The following is an 8,357-nucleotide window of genomic DNA, read 5'->3' as shown; positions in this document are numbered from 1 at the left end:
CACCCACCCAGCTACCCACCTATCTGCCAGCCCGTCCCTACCCACCCATCTACCCACCTACCTGCCACCTGCCCACCACCTGCCCACTCTTGCCCATCTTCCCACCTACCCACCTATCTGCCAGCCCATCCCTACCTACCTACCCACCCGCCTACCTGCCGCCCACCCACTTAGCCACCTGTACACCCCTGCCCACCTACCCACCTATCTGCCCACCTGCCCGCCTAGCCACCTGCCCACTCACCTACCCACCTATGTATCATTCCATCCCATTGGTTTCAATTCACTGGAGAAACTGATCAATGGACAGCTGAATAAGAACCCCCCTTTCATGGGTTTGAAGAGTTTGTCCTCACTAGGCAGTCTTAGTTCTTTATCTGACACGCTCTGTTAGTTCAGCTTCCAAAGAAGTAAATCTGAGGGTTTTATGGTCTAGCAGCAGGGGCTACACCCCACAGTTAAGCATTAGTTGCATATGCCTCGGGAATCAGATCAAAGCAAAAATCTATACTTGATTTTCTTTCAGAATAAGCTTTAGTGATTTTTTTTACTTTTCTAATAAAACTATCCACTAATCAAATAAATACTTGTTGATGGTTCTAGGGAGCTAGGCTGTGGTGGTATAAATGAGAATAGCCCCTGTAGAATCATATATTTGAATGCTTGGTCCCCAGATGGTAGAACTGTTGGGGAAAATTTAGAAGGTGTGGCCTTGTTGGAGGAGGTGTGTCACGGGGGCAGGTTCGAAATACCCACTCCTTTCCCAATGTTCTCTCTCTCTCTCTCTTTCTCTCTCTCTCTCTCTCTCTCTCTCTCTCTCTCTCTCTCTCTCTTTCCCTCTCTCCCTCTCTCCCTCTCTTCTCTCCCTCTCTCTGCTTCTTGGTTGTGTCTCAGGATATGCCTCTCTCTCTCTCTCTCTCTCTCTCTCTCTCTCTCTCTGTCTCTCTCTGTCTCTCCCTCCCTGTCTCTCCCTCCTTTCCTCCCTCCTTCCCTCCCTCTCTCTGCTTCTTGGTTGTGTCTCAGGATATGCCCTCTCAGCTGTTGCTGCTGCTATGCCTCGAACCCTTTGACACTGTAAGCCAATTCAACGCTTTATTTTGTAAGTTACCTGGGTCATGGTGTTTTATCACAGCGGTAGAAAAGTAACTGAGGCATAAGGCAGAATGTGATGTATGGGAAAGCGAGCTCTGCCCAGCAAGCATTATTGTACAGTCTACCTTTCTTTCTATGAATGAAGGAGAATGCTTCCCCTTGAGGTCAGTGAGTTTTGTAGGTCAGTTGAACTGTGATCCTCCGCCTCTCCCACAAATCCAGCTTTTTTGTGGATTCAATGTCAAAACTGTGCAAAATGCGACTGTTTTAGGGATGGGGCCCTGAGAGATAATTAGGCTGCTACAGTGGGTCCCTTTGAAGGAGATTGTGTCTCTATAAGAAGCTAGAATCAGCCAGTTAAATGTCTACCATGTGGATTGTCCCATACACGGACCATGCTGACACCTAGAGATTTCCAGCTTCCAGAATTGTGAGAAGTACATTCCTGAGGTTTATAAGTATTCTGGATTGATCTAAATTTAAATAGCTTTCTGATTGTTGGCATTTTAGATTACTTATCAACATATTTTATTGTGTGTAACATAGGCAAATCAAGATTAGTTTGCCAATGGTTGAGCTGCCCAAACCTTAGCCTTCAGAGTAACAACTGAGAAAGCCTAAGGTGATCAGAGAAGCCCCTTGACAGTTACACATGGGCATCCATCCTTTATCACCAACATAAATCATTCAAGTGCCTTTCCCTGAATGAGCAGTCCTGCCAACAAGAGCTGAACCTTTTCATCTTCGCAGGCTGCTTGGTGACGATGCCCTTCAATTATCCTCATAAAAATTTTCTATCCCCTGCCAAATTGCACCACTTCCAACTGTAAGATATAATTACTTCTTCTACCAGCAGCAGAGTGGAGCCAGGCATACCTTTAACCATTTTCATACCGGTGTACCTTATAGAGCTTTGTCACCAGCAAGCGCACACAGCGTACAGCTTCTCAAGCAAGGGGAAAGTATGGCACTCTCTAAGGAAACACCTCACTGTTTACCTTGGGAAGGTGAGGGGAAGAGGGTAGACCCAGTGATCTTGATTATTCAGATGGGCAGTATTTTTAGTAGGAAAAATTACTTGAAAGGAAGTAGATATTATTTCTCTCTGGAATTTTATCTGTTTTCTTCAAGGCTGTCCGTAGGCTAGTAGTAGAGACAAAATTTTATTCAGTATTGAGTACATTTCTGTAGGAAATATAGCCTTATATCAAACATTCAATGTTATAATGAAAGAAACTTAGTCTCGTTGTCTGAGTAAGCTGGCATCGTCCCATAGGCAACTTGGCTCCTGAGAACATATTGATATTGGTTCTCCTTCAAATTGTAAGCAAATTGGTTCCTGGAATTGTATATAGAGCTACTAATGCAAGTTTGGAGCAACTGACTAAATTATCTAGTTTCTTTTTTTGGTTGCTGGGATGGTTGGTGAATCGAGGCATCTTTCTTCTTGAAATGACCACACCAAGTAGCCTAGGCTGACTTCCAACTCAAGAATTTTCTGCTTCTGCTTCCAAAGTGCTGGGCCACCCACGCCCTAGTTCCATGTATCATCTTGACAGGCTCCAGGACCCAGATTTTGGGGGGCACTGATCTAGGTTGTAGAGATGGTCTGTAGATAATGGTTCACATCTCCAGTTGGTTGACTCTAAAGTAAGAGCAGTCATAGTCAATAGTCTGGGTGGGCCTCAGATGGTTTGTGGAGGCTTTTGAGGAGCAAAACTAAAGTTTCGAGGGAGGGAAAAAGTCTATCTCAAAACCGTAGCATGTAAGCGGACACATCAAACTGCCCTCTCATGATTGTTTCTGCTTACAGGTTGGTTCGGCTCTTCAGCGGGAGAGCTGCTTCTTTCTTTTTTTTTTTTTTTTTTTTTTTTTTTTGCAGTGGGCATTAGTTAATGAGGAAAATCATAACCAGTCAGAGTGCTGAGAATGAGTTACGGTGGAGCACTCCGCCCTCACCGGGACAGCCAGAGCATCCCCTGTTTTCAAGGCTCAGAGAACACCAAGGAAGAGGGAGGAGAAGAACAGAAAGGCAGGGGAATGTGGAGGTATGCTGGGAAGTGTCTTCATGACAGGGTATGGGTAGTGCACTCAAGAAGTCACAGCAGTTCTGGTTACCAGCACAAGGCCTGTGCACGATCGAGCTTGTTAACCTTTTAGTATGGACGGGGGCGGAGGGGGGCAGGGACACCTAAGAGTCCACCACTATCCAAGGAGCTCTTAGTAATCAATGGCTGCTGTGTGAGGGAGAGTGGCTTTTCTTGGGGAGTGGGTAAGAGCCTAATTAAACTCAGTGGGTCATAATGAAAACAGGAGGGCTTTTGGAAGAAGGAGTCCAGAGGGAGGTATGGGAGATGGATAAGAAAAGGCAATGAGATTAGGTATGATCAAAATACATTAGATGCACAAATGGGAAAAAACTCCCAAAACGACGGGATGAAATGTTATCTTCGTTTGCAGCCCATTAACCAGCTGTCTAGACTTTAGATTTGCCAGGCCTGTGAGTAAATGAGCCAGTGCCTCCAAATAAATCCCTTTGCGTCTATTTCCCTGGAGAACACTGATGGACGTGTCTGGCATTCAACAGGCATTAGGAAGTCACCACCACCATATGTAGTGAGCTACCCCACCAGCCTGGTTGGCCTGTCATTCCCATGACGCATTCGCACGACATGCAGAACAGCTCTGTGCTCTGTTTATGTTACTTTCCACGACCGAGATTTAGATGTGTTCACACTCTTCCAGTATTATGCAGAACCCTTTATCCTGGCTCCCTTTGGCTCAGCAGGTGACGTTGAAGACTCTAATATTTATGAAGAAAGGCCCAGGTCTGCATTCACTCAGCTCACAGATCAACTGCAAGTGTGTAGGACACAGTATGAATTTCAAATTCCCTGTCCAGCTTACTTTGGAACGACGAGAAGATAAAAGGCAGGCCCAGGAGTCCTCGCCAGAGACTACAAGCGAATGCTTGGAATGCAGGAGGAGAATGCCTTGGCGCTGGGAAGAAAATGCCTGGTGAATATTCAAGAGACTTCCATCTTAATTCCAGTTTCTTGGCTTGTATGGCTTGTCCAGAAAAGGGCTAAGAAGAGCAGGCCTCCCGGGAGCAAGTGATGCTAAGCAAATGCAGTGTGAACACACTATTCAAAGCTCTATTCCAGAGGGGTGGCCTGGTTCGGGTGATCTCATTTATTTTGAGTCAGCGTATGATTTTCTGGAAAAAGAACTGTGAAGCATTCCCAGTGAATGCCTTAGATGGAAATGGCTTTTTCTCCCCCTGGAACCTTTACGTTGTCTTCAGAGTTGGCCTCAGGCTGGCCAGCTATGTAAGTCAAGGTAAAGTAGCACAGACAAAATTCTATTTAGAATTGAGTGGATCTGGGGCAGAAAATGTATCTTAAGGTAAAGGTTTGTCTTAAGTTTTCTTGGTGGAAATGTCTTAGTTTCAGGGACAGAGCAAGACGGTCCCCCAAGGGCAACATCAGTGATCATCAATGTTACCCTGTTCCTGTTGGTGTCTAGGACAATACCTAAAGTAGAACACTGGCCAGCGAGAGTGTAGATTAAAATTCTCTTCTATGTGCTTTTCTGCTTCAATTCTTTTTGAGTGGTATTGAGTATGTCAGACTCCAAGGGGCAGCAGCTGAAATTTCCAGGTTCTTGCGACCCAGAAGAAAGAATTGCACCAGGGACAGATGGTTAGTAATAGACAGAGATAATTTATTAAGGAAAGATAATTTAAGAGGAGAGTGGGCTAATGAGCTGGGGAAGGCATGCTCAAAAGCCCTGCATCAATAATGTCATGTGAGACTCTCATGGGTCCTTTGCATGGCACCTGCTTTCTCTTGAATGTGTATGCTATGGGCTGTACTTAAGCTTATTCTTTCTGCTATACGAAGTCCCAGTGGAGAAGGGTTTTCATTCTCCTTTTGCCAACTTGTTTGTCTCATGTGTCCACCTTGATGTCTTTCTTTTCACATCTCTACTTTCCAGCCACAATATGACCTTTGTGAGAAACGGAATGTGTTCAATTCAACACCTCCTAACTTTAATTCTCAAATTGGCACCACCTAGACTCACCAGAAAGAAGAGTTTCAGGGACAGATTGCCTGCTTGGGTTGGCCTGTAGGAGATTGTTTTAACGAAGTTGATTGATATGGGACGATCCGACTCACTATGGGTAGCTCCACTCCTTAGGCAGGGGAGTCCTAAACTGTGTAACAATGAAGAAACCAAATGGATTGCAAGCAATTGTGTGTGTGTGTGTGTGTGTGTGTGTGTGTGTGTTCATTCATTTCCTTTTGTTCTTGACTGTGGGTGTCAAGACATACCTAGTTATTTGAAATTCCTGCTTTGCCTTGGCTTCCCTACAGTAATAGATTGTAACACAACATTATAAACTGAAATAAACCCCTTTCTCCCATAAGTTGCTTTCTTTTTTTTTTTCAGGATATTTTATCTCAGCAACAAAAAGTCAGCCAGAATACCTCTCAATGTTTACTCATGTCTACACATGGTTCCTAGATCTGTGTGAGAAATAGGTGACCAGGAAAGGTGGACCTGTAGAGAGCCATTTCCACTATTCTGAGGGTAGATCTTATACCTGGGTTCAAAGAATCCCATCATGGTGTGGATGCTTGACTGCTGGGATCAGATTCTACAAGAAGGAAGAAGGCAGTATAGAGTCAGAATTTGCACAGAGGGCTGGCTATCTATGCAGAAAGATCTGGAAAGGAAGGGACCTCTCTGTTCATAGAGTGGGCAGATTAGAAACATGTCAGGCTAAGATGGAAAGCTTTCCTGTCAACTTGTCCCCATATTGGTAGCAACTACCTTTGACTTTTTGGTGGACAGGTGGGAAGCACTGGGAAAAGAGAAGGTTAAGTTCCTCACCAAGCTTGGGGACTTGGAGGAACTTCTTGCATACTGTGGAAGAGAGGAAACAGAGAAAGACAGAAAAACCAGAGTCAGCACTCTAGCTGGTGATGTCCCACAGGCCACCTTTATAGACACCAGGAGCCTGGAGACAGACAAGCAAGGGCTAAGGAGTCCTTTGTGGTAATCCTAGCCCCTTTTCTGCTACTCAGAATGCACATGCTTTTAGAAAAGTCATTTAATTCCCTGGACAGCAGATATCTCATCTAGTGTTTGTTACTTTACTTTCGATGTCTTCTTCCCGGTATTAATGCATTTAGTATGCAATGGAGAATTTCCAAAACTTAATCTTTTGGAGGAGTTTGGTTAAACAAAATGAAAAAATGCTTATCCTTCATGGATTAATGTGCACCGGCGAGCTGTAAAAGGCAGATAAAGTTTACCATTCTTTCCAGAAGGATCTGTGATGAGAGGGGCTGTGAACGGAGTATCCCGAGACATAGCAGTTTAAGGAGTCCGCTTTGAGAAGTCCAAAGCTGTACAGCTTATAAACCACACATCAGTTCTAACGCTATCCTTGTATAAGACAGGAGGATCTCTGGGAAACGGGCATTTTCCAGGCACACAGTGATATGCTGAGTTAGGAGACACTTTGCTTTTATTTTTCCCAGCAGCCTCTCTGGTGTGTGTTTCTCTTTCTAATGGTGTCACCATCCTTGCTGCCGTGCAAACGAGACTCTTGATGCAAACTTGACTCTTCAGTGTCGATCTAGCCAAGCTAAATTGTGACGCTTTATTCTTTACGATAGCTGAGAAAGCAATGGACAGACATATGTATGTATATGCATATATATACATAACATATACATATATAATAAATCTTTGTGCACATGTGTGTGATGTACCCATGTCCCACTTCATGTGTGTGGATGTCAGAGGATAATTTTGGATACTGGTATACTTTATTGAAACTTGTTGATCATTGCTGCACACGCCAGGCTGGCTGTCCCTCCAGTATACTGGATCCTTCCATCCCCTATCCTGGATTACACGTGCACAGTGCTGTGCCTGGGATTACACTGGGATCCAAACTGAGGTCCTCATGGCAAGAGCTTTACCCACTGAGCCAGCCCCATTACAGATGGTCGTGAGCTACCATGTGGCTGCTGGGAATTGAACTCAGGACCCCTGCAAGTGCAGTCAGTGCTCTTAACCACTGAGCCATCTCTCCAACCCCTGGGCCTATTTTTCGATTGCCCAAGGCTCTCCTTCTCAACTGTAAATCTAGTCAGATCACGTCCCTTCTTGATCATTCTCAAAGATCCACATGACCACAGAGTACAATGTCAGGTTCTTCACCGTTATTTCTGGACAATGCCTAACTCATCTCTCCTATCTCATTAAGCCAAGTTCCTTGCTCCCTGAAAATGGTCCTATATCATGATTTTTCATCTCTGCATACTTTCTCCCCTTGGGATTTCTACCTCTTGTCTCTTCCCATTGAGATGATCACCTATAGTAAAGTAGTCCTTCTCATTCTAGACTCTGATCTCCTGCCACTTCTTTGAACCCTCCCCTTGCACCTTAATTTAGACTCATGTTCTCCCTTCCCTGAGTGTCACTTGTACATCTCTTAGCTCATATGCCCTGCCCGGTGTGAAAATGATCTATTAAGCCATGCTTCTCATTCTTTAGATGATGGGTTTATTCAACACAAGGGATAGCCAACTGAGCGGGCTTAACCACTCTGAAGATCCTTCAGTCATGTCCGGATGATTCCAGAGCAAGGACACAAATACACCAATGTGCGAAGAAGCCAATACTGTGACAAAGGAAAGAGCTTTACTGAAAATTAGCTGACCAGGAAATGAGAGGCAGGTTTACTCCGCCTTCATGATTGGCTAGTGAATGGGGTGTCAAGGGCTCTTGAGAGTCAATGAGTCCAGCAATATTTTGGGTTTTGATGGCATCCTTCAAGGCTTTTACTGTTCTAGTCCTTTGCTGTAGGGTGGGTTAGCACTTCTCTCTTAGCTCCTCGTTCTGGAACGTAGAACCCCATTGTTCTGAGACTTTTATTTGATCCAGCTCAGGGTCATCCCAAGATCAGACTTGGAGCTGCCTCACAGGATACGCTGTGTAAAACAGTTTGGAATGGGGGAGACGTACTTCAACATGTACAGAAGAAGGAGAGGGAACTGGGTGCCATTTTGATTGAGGTGTGTCAGAGGGAACAGAAAGTAGAGGACTTAACAGGCTGCCAAGCAAAAGTTCAAATGGCCAGTGGCCGGGCAGGAACTTCCATCAACAGTGTGCATCAGCCAGGGGCAATCCAAGCTGGGATCAGCCGGGGTGATCCAAGCTAGGATCCTGTCTCTCCCGGAGTCTTT

The 8,357-nt window shown here is 44.9% G+C and overlaps 1 long non-coding RNA gene across 1 annotated transcript in view; it reads left to right on the top strand.

Annotated features, from left to right (window-relative positions):
* LOC116068217 overlaps nucleotides 1-4,679 on the top strand; it is a 5,637-nt gene extending 958 nt beyond the window's left edge. Inside the window, exons 2-3 of the long non-coding RNA XR_004109500.1 lie at nucleotides 2,975-3,140; nucleotides 3,878-4,679. This is a non-coding gene — a long non-coding RNA (uncharacterized LOC116068217). The remainder of the gene's footprint in view (nucleotides 1-2,974; nucleotides 3,141-3,877) is intronic.
* The last annotated feature ends 3,678 nt before the right edge of the window (nucleotides 4,680-8,357 follow it).

The sequence above is a fragment of the Mastomys coucha genome, unplaced genomic scaffold, assembly GCF_008632895.1.
Source record: "Mastomys coucha isolate ucsf_1 unplaced genomic scaffold, UCSF_Mcou_1 pScaffold1, whole genome shotgun sequence".
NCBI classification, from domain to species: domain Eukaryota; kingdom Metazoa; phylum Chordata; class Mammalia; order Rodentia; family Muridae; genus Mastomys; species Mastomys coucha.
Note: the sequence above shows the minus strand (reverse complement) of the source record. Positions and strands in the feature narration are given on the sequence as shown.